This window comes from Ranitomeya imitator, chromosome 4 (genome assembly GCF_032444005.1).
Source record: "Ranitomeya imitator isolate aRanImi1 chromosome 4, aRanImi1.pri, whole genome shotgun sequence".
Taxonomy (NCBI): domain Eukaryota; kingdom Metazoa; phylum Chordata; class Amphibia; order Anura; family Dendrobatidae; genus Ranitomeya; species Ranitomeya imitator.
This window is the reverse complement of record NC_091285.1, coordinates 45,409,068-45,423,023: the sequence shown is the minus strand read 5'-3', so window position 1 is coordinate 45,423,023 and position 13,956 is coordinate 45,409,068.

The following is a 13,956-nucleotide window of genomic DNA, read 5'->3' as shown; positions in this document are numbered from 1 at the left end:
GCAATTCATCTCCTAGTCATCATCTCAGTCTTATGTAAGAGGAATAATTTGAAGCTTTTAGGTCTTGATTATGTAGGCAAAATAGCTCTCTTCCAAAAGTGAAAAAGCTGTTTTTCTAGTGTCACTTTCTGGAAGTAGCTACCCTAAGGGAATGAGCACACAACATATTTTTTCAAGCGGATTCTGCCTGGAACCCACCTGAAAAAGCATTAAAGGGAATGTGTCAGCAGGTTTTTGCTACCTCATCCGATAGCAACATAATTTAGGCAAAGAGAAGCCGAATCCAACAATGTATCACTTAGTTTACTGGGTGCACTTGTTCAATCACAATTAGAGCTTTTAGATTTAGCAATAAAGCAGAGTTGAGGAAGATAATCCCGCCCACTCCAGGCTCTATATGTACAACGTCCATAGACAGTGAGCTGCTTATCACAGGAGGGGCGTGTGGGACCGATCTGATGCGTCCTAGCAAGGATTAGCTCCTGGTGCTAAAACAATATTTACAAGCAAACACACAACGCTTGATAAGAGGCATTGCCGAAATCTACAATTTTGATATACACAATATCAAAACTACTTGCTATGCATATGTTCCGTCTTATGACATTTCAAGCTTCGAAAGGCAAGAAGTGACTGGTCCGTTCTTTAGCTTCTGATTTGATGCTATCATAATTTTGTATGAAGTATGTTAAAAAAAACTGCCGCAAAAGACATTCAAAAGGACCTTAGAAAGGACGCTTCAGGTAAAATGCCACCAGCAAAATCTATTGGGGTATGCTAGTGTCTAAAAGATGCCTTGTGCACATACCCTTAGTAAATGTCTGACCCTTCCCGAGCCTGGTAACATGACTAAGGATACAAAACAAAACAAAGTCTTCTCTGATTTGGTTGCATGTCTTTTGTCATGTTGTAACAGAGTCCATACGGTGCGTGTAAGATCCCACTCTGGAGCAACACAGGTTCAGTCTTTCTTCCACAAGACACAAACCACAGGACAATCCTCTATCCAGTCTTGCTGACCAAAGACTGCCTCTAGAGCCCAGCTATTTAAGCACCCAGACCATGTTCCTCTTCCCCCATGTCACTGAACCCATGACTGTGACATCACACAGGTCCTGTCAGCACACAACTGAGGCGGCTCTGCAGGGGAGAAAAGGTGGATACCCTCCCACCCACTCTTTGGATGACCACATAAAAAACAGCCCATTACAGAACTTAGCTTAAACCTCACAGCACACAGTGTGCTGAAGGAAAAAACTCTGGGTTTTACATCACTGACACCATTAAGCGTAGTGGCACATATCTCCCCTCCAGTACTTTACCAGTGACTTTGTCACAACATGTATATGTGTATGTAATTTGATATAGTATATGAGGAATTAAAGGGTTGTCTCACAAACAAAATACATTTTAATCGATAGATCTTGCAAGAATAAATAAGTTCCACAATGTGTTAAAAAAAACTATTCTTTTGCTGAGATAACCTTATAAATGTGCTCCTGCTGTGTACTTTGTAATGGCCATGTCTGACCATGAATGAACATGGTCTGATCATACCACAGTTCCTGGGCAGGGGAGGAGGCAAAAGAGAGTATACAGACAGGATAGAATGGGATCACAGATGCTGGTTTTGTGAAGTAAAGCGTTTAAAAACAAGCAGCAAAATCTTTACCGCAAAGAAATCAGCAGCTGTGATCAAGTGCTGTCTTGTCTGTGTACTCTTTAACTTCATCTCTGGAAGGCCACTTTGTCTATTTGTCACTGATACTCAGAATCTTGCTATTTCTTCTCTTCAGACTCCTATCATTTAGGATCACTCTAGAATGCGGCACAGTCCATCTTGGACCTTGCACTCCAGTCACTACAATCTCCAGGCCCTATCTGACTTCCTAGCAGGAAACATACTTTTCCTTACACTAACCTCTCCCATTGTGGGCTAGTTCCACACAGCAACTCCAAACGTTCCTACATTCAAGCAACACATATCTAATGTAAAAACGGTGGAAAATCATGGATTGCTTCCAGATCCCCCAGGGTTAAATATGTTATATACTTGACAATCTGTTGGAACTTGTCCTTTAAACCAGTTTGTAAATATTGTACAGACTGCCATTCTCTCAGTAAAATAGAACCATGTGTCTCCTGTACTGTTTGCTGCCCTGGTTCCAGAAGAGGGATTCCTGGACTCAGAACAGGATTTCTGGCCACAAGTGAGTGGAGAACATCACATACACAGCAGCACACCAGGACTGAGACGCCCCTGTCTGTAGGATGCCAGAGCGAGTGGGGACCAGAGCTTGCCCGTGACTACCTCGCTTGGGCATCTTACATTTGGCATAGTGAGCCCCCAACAGTGACTGCCCAAAGAAGGATAGGCCTGGTGAAGGAAGGCCTCCGGGAATAGGAGGTACTTTCCTGAGGGAAGCATGGTACAGCGAGAGGCATGGCCTGCTGTGTGTGAAAGTCCAGGCTAGGGAGAGGCAGAGCTGGGCATGCAGGAAGCATGCCATCGTATGGCATTCGGCATCATTTTGTCTGCAGTGTGGAGGAAGAGAGATGCGCTGCAAAGAGCTCTCGGTGAAGATGGCAGAGTACATCCAAGATCCTCACGACAGGCATCGTCATTCAGGAGGAGGAATCGAGGATGAAATAGATAGAATAATTACTCTTGAGGCAGCAGCGAGCAGTCAGCCAAGGAAAAGAGTCACCCCAGAACCAGTGCTGCCTCCACAAGCACTACTGCAGTGGTCAGTGCTGTTGCAGCCGGAAGTGGGACTACTGACACATGAACTGCGACTCATGTGCTGGAGCCGGATACCTGTGGGAACCGTATTTTCAGCAGAGGTGGGAGAATCCTCAGCGATGACCCGTGTTGACGGAGAAGAGACTACAGATCTGGTATCGGGCGTTTAGGAGCCGGTCCTGATGGAGGAGTCAGAGGGTTCCAAAGATGAGAGGGGTTGGGATGGAAACAGCAGAGGCGGGTGACTTAAGGTGGGTTGCACCCGATCCAACCAATGATCCACCAGTAGCGGATGTCTCCTCACAGCCCAAGGCGCAGTTGGTGTAGCAAGCATCAGAAAACTCCTGCCCCCATCTGACTATCAACCATTGTGGGTGTCAGCTAACTATTCAGGGATACATTCCGCCCCTTCCCCTAAGGCTAAACCAAAATGGATACCAGCAATGTACCCACCCCGGGATCCAAAGTGGGAAAGGAAGTTTACTGATATGTTCCTAAGAGGGTGGCTCAAAGGATCCCATGTGGGCAGGTGAGAGTCAGTTCAGGATTCCCAGACCAGAGGCCGGGACCTGGAGTTTCAAATTACGGGGGGGTATGGATTCCTGGAGAAGGCATTCACTGCGGATCGGGTCTAGATCAGTCGAGATGCAGTGAAGCAGATTTATTTCCCTTCCTGCCTGCACAGCTTTTACCTGGGAGAAATAGTGTACTTTGTTAAGATACAAAGCAGGAAGGGGTGGTACGTTGCAGCCGTGGAGCAACCTTACACTTGGGAGGACATTCTTAAAAGGGATCAGGAGGTATTCGACTGAGCGGCCCAGCGGGAGGCGCTGCAGCAGCAGGCTGGAGAGGCCAAAGCAGCTCGGCAGAAATGGGCCAAGGAGGCCCCACAAGGATACAGGCCTACTGTTGGGGGCAACATGACCGATCCTAAAGAGGGAGAGTTGGACTGGCCTGATGAGAAGTCAGTAACAAGATATGGCTGGCTGGAGAGAAACAGAGGCCAGGGGGTAGTCATGGCTTAGGGTAGCAGACTCATAAACACATTGTCCCTTCTGTGGTGCACTTGCTTGTACATCAGGGTCCACCTCGGTCTGCTGGGGCTTCGTTCCTTTAAGCACCATGTAATGACAGAGAGAGTCCAAATCCAGTTTCAACACAACAAGTTTACTCAGCTCATCCAGTTCAGTTACAGCAACAGTACAAGGTTTTTCACAAAATATCACCATTCTGTTCCCTGTACTGTCCCTCACTTCTCCAGGAATATCACAGGGTCATACCGTCGCCTTCGGTACTGCAGCTTGCTGACTGGTCAGCCTAACCCGCTTTAGGAGTTGCCAGTGTGCAGCTCATCTTCGTTGGTGGGGCAGTAACCCTCTATCCAGGAACCTGGACTGTTATGAACTGTTGAGCTAAAGATAAATGGGACTGTTTCCTTTTCCTCTGGGTCAGAAGAGGCTGAAGTTAAGTGAGTGACTTTTACCTGTAAGACTATTTTCTTGTTTTGTTGCACCTGTTGCACCTTTTTCTTCTGGAATAGCAGAAGACGGTGCTCTAAGCGGTTTGTTGACATCTTCCCCGACCCAGATTGCACCATTCGAGACTGTGTCGTTACTGGGAGTCATCTAAGCATTGCCTTTCAGCATTTTGTTATTAAAGGACAAGGACACTCTTCTCAACAAGAAGGACCGGTTGTTACAGAGTTACCGTGACAGAGAAGTACCAAAAGACCGCAGCGTCTGATGGCTCCTGCTTTTCCGCTGAGAAGAAGCACTTCTCTGGTGTATTAAATGTGTTTGTTTTCTTTCAGCAGGACAGGGGTTAATTGGCCATGTGGTAATCCCTGCATTCAGCTGTGTGCAGTTCACCACTCCTCTCTCTTATAAAAGCTAGGCCTTCAGGCCAGATCCTTGTCTGAGATAGCACTTGCTAAATAGACCTGGAGAGTGAAGAGTGTTGTGAATTCAGCTTTTGGGCTCCCTCCGGTGGTTGTAGAGGGTAGTGCAGTTGTGCCTGGACTGCAGAAGTGGACAGGTGTATCTACTAATTGCAAAACTTACTGGGGTATACAGCTTTGCTGGATCCTTTAGTCAGTGCCAGTTGTCCATTGTTCTTGAAGGATTCACTTCCCTGCTGGTCTCTCCAGTTTGCTGTGTTTTTCTACAAAGATAAGTCCTGGCTTTGTTTTTGCTGTCCACCTGCTGTGGACCTTATAGCTCTGTGCATTTTCATTTTTTTGTCTTGTCCAGCTTGGTCTGTGAAGGATTTTTTGCAGCCTAGCTATTTCTCTGGAGATGCAGATATACCCCCCATGTCTTTAGTCAGATGTGGTGATCCGTATTTTCTGCAGTGGATATTTTCTAGTGTTTTTATACTGACCGCATAGTACTCTGTTCTATTCTTTCTTTTTAGCTAGTATGGCCTCCTATGCTAAAATCTGATTTCATATCTGCGTATGTTATTTCCCTCTCCTCTCACAGTCAATATTTGTGGGGGGCTATCTATCCTTTGGGGATTTTCTCTGAGGCAAGATAGGTTTCCTGTTTCTGTCTTTAGGGGTAGTTAGATCTTAGGCTGTGCCGAGGGGTCTAGGGAGTGTCAGGTACCCCCCACGGCTACTTCTAGTTGCGCTGCTAGGTTCAGGGTTTGCGGTCAGTACAGGGACCACCTTCTCCAGAGTACGTCTCATGCTGCTCCAAGGCCACCAGATCATAACAGAAGAGCTGGTGTCTGGAGAGCTGGAGGAGTTTATTGTTCAACTGTTGCTTGGTTTGTATTCTTGGAAGTTCCTCATCCTTACCTGCCTTATTTTCTTCACCTGTCCATCACACCCTGGTGAATACCTCTGTTATTTGTGAGAGTATATTTGTGTGAGTGGAACTTTGTTTTACCCTTGTCTTTGTTCCCCTGTCTGTCGGCTTGGTGTACTGCAGTACACCGTAGCGCATCTCGTCCCCGATGGGGGAAGGTGACAGATGCAGGGCTACAGTTATGCGACAGGGAAAGGGCGGAGGCCCCGGCATCCTCACCATCTCAGGTATCCCGGGGAACAGGGCGACTTAGGGCGCCCCCTAGTACTAGGGCCAGGAAAGGTGCCCCTGGTGCCAGTTTACTCGCCAGCCCTATCGTGACACTAGTAGTATTAAAAGGTTTTATGGACATGGACTGTCACAGTTACTGTTCCAGGGCCCTCACCAAGAAGGACCAGCTCTAAGGAGGAGATGCCGAGGACAACTTGCCGTCAGTGTTTTAGAAATGGTGTTTAAACTGCCTTGTCTCTGTATTAACTTTTCCTTTTAAGGTCTGCAGGGTCAGGGACGACCATGATTAAAGTGTGGGGGAATGTAATGATGGTGGAAGCTCATAGATTTCTTCCAGATCCTCAAGGGTTAAATATGTTTATATACTTGTATGTATACAGGTAGAATATCCACCAAGGGCAGCAGTTAGCTAGGAAAGGGTTAACTGTAGTGAGCAACCCAGATGGGAGGGGGTGGAACTGAGTGTTAGAGGCAGAGGCAGAAAGTGATAGTTCAGTTAATGTGAAGGCAGGAGTGCATATGCAGCAGGTATAGTAGGCTGCTAAAGGAAAAGGTGAGCTCAATATTTGGGACAGCAGATTGCCGTAAATACCTTTTGTTTTTTTCCATCAAATGGCCAAGGGCAATCTCGAGATGGATGTAGGGGGCCAGGGGCACACTCAGCCTGTGAAGCTAGATAGAAAGATAGATTCAGACTACATGTAGAAGAAGGTATCGCAATCCAGAAATGCTGCTAGAGGTGAGGAAGATCCCCAAGGCTTGGGAAAGACAGAAATGGGGATTTGCCACTTATCCCGAGAACCCGGGCTAAAGTTGTATCCGATACCTGTGGGAAAGATGACAACCCATTGGACCTTATCCTTTCAGCCTGTTTGCAAATATTGTACAGACTGCCATTCTCTCAGTAAAAGTTTGTTTTTTATGAATCACGTGTCTCCTGGACTGTTTGTGCCCTTGTTCCAGAAGAGGGATTCCTGGACTGAGAACATGCCTTCTGGCCACAAGTAAGTGGAGAGCACCACATATTCTGAAGCACACAAGTACTGAGACACCCCTTGTCTGTAGAACGCCAAAGCGAGTGGGAACCAGACCTTGCCCACAACTACCCACTGTGGGCTAGTCCCACACAGTAACTCCAAACGTTCCTACAGTCAAACTACACATATCTAGCGCACATCACAATTCACAATAAACAGCATACTTCACATTATATATCATTAACACTTATTACATTGTACATTATATTTCACATTATACCACATAATACACTTCAACAACAACAACGCTAACACTTGTCTCTCCAAGGGGGAAACGTGGGCAGCATATCCATATCCTTACATATCAATCAATCATCTATCTGTAGAGCATGTTACTAATTATTATGTCATATCTACAGCAGTGGTATTGCACAGTTTGCACATTTTTCTATTTATTCTTGCAATGCTGGCCAAGCTGAAATTGTCTTAATGTGATTAGCAAGTTAAATATATTATGCCACTTGGACAGTTTTGCTAGCATGCCATCGAAATCCAATATTTTCTTAGCAATATCCAACTTCTGTCTACAGTCAGTGTCTTAACAGTTGTTTAATGAATTCTGATATATATTGTTATGGTGTCCGGTGCATTTTCATTCAATTAAATACTACAAATTTCCATTTTTAAATATGTAAACTTGAAAAAAAGTATTCTTCTCTCCCACCACCCACATCTTCAGGATGCAGTCAGCAGTAAATACATACATTATATACTCGAGTATAAGCCGACCCGAGTATAAACCGACCCCCTAATGTTGCCACAAAAAAGTGGGAAAGTTTAATGACTCAAGTATAAGCCTAGGGTGAGAAATGCAGCAGCTAACGGTAAATGTCAAAAGTAAAAATAGATACCAGTAAAAGTAAAATTAATTGAGACATCAGTAGGTTAAGTGTTTTTGAATATCCATATTGAATCAGGAGCCCCATATAATGCTCCATACAGTTTATGATGGCCCCATAAGATGCTCCATATTAACCCCTATCTGACCTCGGATGGGATAGTACGTCCGAGGTCAGATCCCCTGCTTTGATGCAGGGCTCCGGCGGTGAGCCCGCACCAAAGCCGGGACATGTCAGCTGTTTTGAACAGCTGACATGTGCCTGTAATAGGCGCGGGCAGAATCGCGATCTGCCCGCACCTATTAACTAGTTAAATGCCGCTGTCAAACGCAGACAGCGGCATTTAACTACCGCTTCCGGCCGGGCGGCCGGAAATGACGTCATCGCCGACCCCCGTCACATGATCGGGGGTCGGTGATGCGTCTCCATTGTAACCATAGAGGTCCTTGAGACCTCTATGGTTACTGATCGCTGGTGGCTGTGAGCGCCACCCTGTGGTCGGCGCTCACAGCACACCTCCATTTCTGCTACATAGCAGCGATCAGCAGATCGCTGCTATGTAGCACAGGCGATCGAGTGGGGCTATTGAAGCATGGCAAAAGTAAAAAAAAAAAGTTAAAAAAATGAGAAAAAAGTAAAAAAAAATATAAAAGTTTAAATCACCCCCCTTTCGCCCCAATCAAAATAAATCAATAAAAAAAATATCAAATCTACACATATTTGGTATCGCCGCGCTCAGAATTGCCCGATCTATCAAATAAAAAAAAGCATTAACCTGATCGCTAAACAGCGTAGCGGGGAAAAAATTAGAAACACCAGAATTACGTTTTTTTGGTCGCCGTGACATTGCATTAAAATGCAATAACGGGCGATCAAAAGAACGTATCTGCACCGAAATGCTATCTTTAAAAACGTCATCTCGGCACGCAAAAAATAAGCCCTCAACCGACCCCAGATCACGAAAATTGGAGACACTACTAGTATCGGAAAATGGCGCATTTATTTTTTTTTTTTTTAGCAAAGTTTGGAATTTTTTTCACCACTTAGATAAAAAATAACCTAGTCATGTTAGGTGTCTACGAACTCGTACTGACCTGGAGAATCATAATGTCAAGTCAGTTTTAGCATTAAGTGAACCTAGCAAAAAAGCCAAACAAAAAACAATTGTGGGACTGCACTTTTTTTGCAATTTCACCGCACTTGGAATTTTTTTCCCGTTTTCTAGTACTTGACATGCTGAAACCAATGATGTCGTTCAAAAGTACAACTCGTCCCACAAAAAATAAGCCCTCACATGGCCAAATTGACGGAAAAATAAAAAAGTTATGGCTCTGGGAAAGAAGGGAGTGAAAAACGAACACGGAAAAATGAAAAATCCCATGGTCATGAAGGGGTTAAAATATCTCCCATATTATCCTGCATAAAGGTTAATATTGGCCCCATAAGATGCCCCATAGACACATTTGCCCAATATAATGCTGCACAAACCTTGATTATGGCCCTATAAGATGCTCCATACAGACTCTTGCCCCATATAATGCTCCACAAACGTTAATTATGGCCCCATAAGATGCTCCATAAAGATATTTGCCCCATATAGTGCTGCACAAATGTTATGGTCCCATAAGATGCTCCATACAGACATTTGCCCCATACAATGCTCCACAAACGTTAATTATGGCCCCATAAAATGCTCCATAAAGATATTTGCCCCATATAGTGCTCCACAAACGTTGATTATGGCCCCATAAGATGCTCCATACAGACACTTGCCCCATATAGTGCTGCACAAACGTTGATTATGGCCCCATACAGACACTTGCCCCATATAGTGCTACACAAACGTCATGGCCCCATAAGATGCTCCATACAGACACTTGCCCCATTTGCTGTTGCTGCGATAAAAAAAGAAAACATTAAAAAAAAAAAATCACATACTAACCTCTCCGTCGCTCAGGCCCCTGGCACTTTCAATATTCACCTGACTTCATTCCGGCGCCGCTCCATCTTCAGTGACTTCTGCACTGACGTGCAGGCAGAGGGCGTGCACTAACCACGTCACCGCACCCTCTGACCTGAGCGTCACTGCAGAAGATGCTGAAGATGGAGCAGCACTCCCTTCCCCGTTATACTCACCTGCTCCTGGTGCGGTGCAGTCCCTGCTTCCCCAGTGCCGCAGCTTCTTCATGTACTGAGCGGTCACCGTTACCGCTCATTACAGTAATGAATATGCGGCTCCACCCCTATGGGAGGTGGAGCAGCATATTCATTACTGCAATGAGCGGTACCATGTGACCGCTCAGTACAGGAAGAAGCTGGGGCGCCGGGGAACCAGGGACCTGCAGGGACCGTGCCAGGAGCAGGTGAGTATAATTAGACAGCCCCCGCTCCCCCTCCCCTGCCGACCCCTGGGTATGACTCGAGTATAAGCTGAGAGGGGGACTTTCAGCCCCCAAAAATGGGCTGAAAATCTCGGCTTATACTCGAGTATATATGGTGGGTTAAGGAGACGGAGTCGGCTTCTTCTTCCATTAATCAGTGTGTATGACAGCAGATATAATGACGTCATTACATCACATCTGCTACTGTATGTAAAGAGTCAATACAGCGGAGACATGAGCAGAGCGCCGGAGGAACAGGAGCGAGATGAGTATGTGTTGTTCTTTTTGTTTTGTTTTTTCATATGTATTGGATGTTTGCTTTCTTGTATATAGGGTGCTATTCGGGGGCTCATACTGTATTTAGGAGGCTATGTGAGGGTTCATAATGTATTTAAGAGGCTATGTAGTGGCTCATACTGTACATAAGGGGGCTATGTGGGGGCTCATGCTGTATACAGGAGGCTATTTGGCCGCTCATCTAATATATAAAGCTGAATATGTGTGTGTGTGTGTATGTATGTATGTATGTATGTATGTGTGTATGTCCGGGATTGGCATCTGCACCGTCACAGGTACAGCCACAAAATTTTGCACAGTCAAACGTCTGGACCCCGAGAGAGTCATAGGCTCTGTTGTGAGGCAAAATTTTAATCCTGCGCGTTCCAATTCACCGAACAATTTTGCCCCATCTACATAATGGGGAAAAAGTGAAAGGAAAAGTGTTGGAGGCAAATTGACGGCTGCCAGATGTGAACAAGGGGGACTTAAAGAGTGAGAGAGATGGCGCCATAGAGTCTATCCCGTACAGTTGCTAAGGTGGGGCCCAGACATGAGATACTCACCACACACGAGGATATGAACACACACACAAAATGCGCCACACATTACCACGTGTTAGGAGTCGAGTTCCCACCGCTGCACAGGGGGAATCTCAAACCATGTCTGCTGCGGTCTCCCATTCTGCATCGGCCACAGTGGAGCCTGCTCAGCAGAGACATCAGTCCCAGTGTCTCACTGAATCTGATACTGTGCAAAGGGTTACTGCTGCCTCTCCAGGCTTTACTATTGTGCCCTGCACTGGTCTGCGGCGAGCAGGCTTTTCTGGGACTAAGTCCTGCTTTGCACACACTGAGAATGCCCAGGGCAAGATCTCTCAGTGGAGATCAAGGGTCACATGCTCAGGTACTGCAGCAACTTCCATTGGTTCTCCAGGAGGGCCCTGTACCTGATCAAGTTCTGTGGCAGCCTTCCATTGGTCCTTCTTGGAAGGTCCTGTAGGTGCTACAACTATAAAGGGTTTTCATGACCGCACGGCCATGCGCTAGTGTCAATTTATATATGAGCTCAGCGCCAGTGTGGTCATGTTTTGTATGCAGTCAGGGACCCGGCTGAAATAAGCCCCTAGAATGCTGGCACCTCCGGCGATGAGTTTTGTGTCTGTGTATTCAGGGACCCGGCTGAAAAAAGCCCCTAGAATGCTGGCACCTCCGGCGAGGAGTTTCATGTTTGCATTTGACTGCATGACCACCATCTGCTCTCTTAAGTAGCTGTGTTCCTCTGTGAGCCAAACAGGGCACAGCGTTATATTTGCTAACAGACTCTGTGAAGTAACAGAGTCTGTTTACACCACTATATAGCACCGCCATATCTAGCTGCAGGTGCTTTCCTGCATGGTGGATCCCGGGTTGCGAACGAACCAACTTCCTCTAATAAATACAGTGGGGCAAAAAAGTATTTAGTCAGTCAGCAATAGTGCAAGTTCCACCACTTAAAAAGATGAGAGGCGTCTGTAATTTACATCATAGGTAGACTTCAACTATGGGAGACAAACTGAGAAAAAAAATCCAGAAAATCACATTGTCTGTATCTTTTTAACATTTATTTTGCATATTATGGTGGAAAATAAGTATTTGGTCAGAAACAAACAATCACGATTTCTGGCTCTCACAGACCTGTAACTTCTTCTTTAAGAGTCTCCTCTTTCCTCCACTCATTACCTGTAGTAATGGCACCTGTTTAAACTTGTTATCAGTATAAAAAGACACCTGTGCACACCCTCAAACATTCTGACTCCAAACTCCACTATGGTGAAGACCAAAGAGCTGTCAAAGGACACCAGAAACAAAATTGTAGCCCTGCACCAGGCTGGGAAGACTGAATCTGCAATAGCCAACCAGCTTGGAGTGAAGAAATCAACAGTGGGAGCAATAATTAGAAAATGGAAGACATACAAGACCACTGATAATCTCCCTCGATCTGGGGCTCCATGCAAAATCCCACCCCGTGGGGTCAGAATGATCACAAGAACGGTGAGCAAAAATCCCAGAACCACGCGGGGGGACCTAGTGAATAAACTGCAGAGAGCTGGGACCAATGTAACAAGGCCTACCATAAGTAACACACTACGCCACCATGGACTCAGATCCTGCAGTGCCAGACGTGTCCCACTGCTTAAGCCAGTACATGTCCGGGCCCATCTGAAGTTTGCTAGAGAGCATTTGGATGATCCAGAGGAGTTTTGGGAGAATGTCCTATGGTCTGATGAAACCAAACTGGAACTGTTTGGTAGAAACACAACTTGTCGTGTTTGGAGGAAAAAGAATACTGAGTTGCATCCATCAAACACCATACCTACTGTAAAGCATGGTGGTGGAAACATCATGCTTTGGGGCTGTTTCTCTGCAAAGGGGCCAGGACGACTGATCCGGGTACATGAAAGAATGAATGGGGCCATGTATCGTGAGATTTTGAGTGCAAACCTCCTTCCATCAGCAAGGGCATTGAACATGAAACGTGGCTGGGTCTTTCAACATGACAATGATCCAAAGCACACCGCCAGGGCAACGAAGGAGTGGCTTCGTAAGAAGCATTTCAAGGTCCTGGAGTGGCCTAGCCAGTCTCCAGATCTCAACCCTATAGAAAACCTTTGGGGGGAGTTGAAAGTCCGTGTTGCCAAGCGAAAAGCCAAAAACATCACTGCTCTAGAGGAGATCTGCATGGAGGAATGGGCCAACATACCAACAACAGTGTGTGGCAACCGTGTGAAGACTTACAGAAAACGTTTGACCTCTGTCATTGCCAACAAAGGATATATTACAAAGTATTGAGATGAAACTTTGTTTCTGACCAAATACTTATTTTCCACCATAATATGCAAATAAAATGTTAAAAAAACAGACAATGTGATTTTCTGTTTTTTTTTTTTCTCAGTTTGTCTCCCATAGTTGAGGTCTACCTATGATGTAAATTACAGACGCCTCTCATCTTTTTAAGTGGTGGAACTTGCACTATTGCTGACTGACTAAATACTTTTTTGCCCCACTGTATATATTCGGTGCGTTCCGCCAACCCCAACACCACGTGCTTGAACACATATACCACCCTCAGCACACATTTCACCACACATACACCAACCTCGCCACATAAAAGTCGGAACACAAAAGTCGCCACTCAAAACTCGCCATGTGCAAAATTTGCCACATGCAAAACTAGGCTCATGCAAAACTCGCCGCACGTGCAAAATTCACCTCATGGAAAACTCGCCACACGCAAAACTTGCACATGTGGAAAAATTGCCACATGCACAAAATTTGCAACAAATGCAAAAGTTGCCTCACATAAATCTTGCACATACTCAAAACGCACCACACATAAAACTCGCCACGCGCAAAACTCACCACGCGCAAAACTTGCTGCACACAACTTGCTACATAACCTGTTACATGCAACTCGACACACAAAAAGTTGCTACACGCATGTCGCCACACAAAACTCATCTCACAAAAGTCGCTGCATGCATGTCACCACACGCAACTCAACACACACAACTTGACACATGAAACTCGCCCTAAAACACACGCAAGTCTGGTATTATCCTTCAAAAATAAAAATCTGATTAATAAGCAGACAAACTAC